This window comes from Seriola lalandi, unplaced genomic scaffold (assembly GCF_002814215.2).
Source record: "Seriola lalandi dorsalis isolate HSWRI2012SDOR001 ecotype SW California unplaced genomic scaffold, Sedor1 jcf7180002054952, whole genome shotgun sequence".
Taxonomy (NCBI): domain Eukaryota; kingdom Metazoa; phylum Chordata; class Actinopteri; order Carangiformes; family Carangidae; genus Seriola; species Seriola lalandi.
The window spans coordinates 198,858-199,530 of record NW_019525503.1 but is presented as its reverse complement, the minus strand read 5'-3'; the positions used below and the strand labels follow the sequence as shown (position 1 = coordinate 199,530).

At 40.1% G+C, this 673-nt stretch overlaps 1 protein-coding gene across 1 annotated transcript in view; it reads left to right on the top strand.

The window, feature by feature from the left end:
* epas1b (endothelial PAS domain protein 1b) overlaps positions 1-673 on the top strand; it is a 49,327-nt gene that overhangs the window by 39,533 nt on the left and 9,121 nt on the right. The gene's annotated exons all lie outside the window — the stretch shown is intronic.

Genomic DNA, 673 nt, shown 5'->3' with positions numbered 1-673 from the left:
ATCATAGATAAACCTTGTGTTATTGTATAGAAAACTAAAGCTGACATTCCAGCACTTTCCCATGATCAGTGATATCTTGGTGTTTGGGTGTGACCTGTGAACAATAAATTGAGAGGAATTTTTTGCCAGCATGTGACTTTTTTGTTTTACATTTTGTTATAATTTTGTGTCACGTGTCACACACTAAATTGTCAATTTCATCATTTTTTTTCCAAAGCATATTTTGAACTACTTGTCAAGGGTATTGAGGTAAGTTGGACCCAAATGCAGTCAACTCTTGGGAGACGGTGCAGACAGGTTTATTTAACTAGCGTAGCTAAGCTGTAGTTCAACTTCTTCCATTGTGATGTAGCGTGCAAAGCTAGCTTCCCCAACACTGTGAGCATGTTAGCATGTTGACCCTAGAATGGTTACCATAACAACAACATGGATCAAAGAAACAATATGAACAGCTGGTTTCACATGGGAATCGAACACTGCTCTCCTGTGTCTGTCTTTCCCTTTGCTCCTGTCATCATTACTATGACCACTAGATGTCGCCTAGCAACAAAACGTAACCATGGGTCTTAATAACCTGCTGCACAGACGACACATGGGCTCGTTTTTCCCTCTTCCTGTTTTGGCAGACGCACCATTACATTGCGCAATCATCATCTATGTCATAGTGATCATT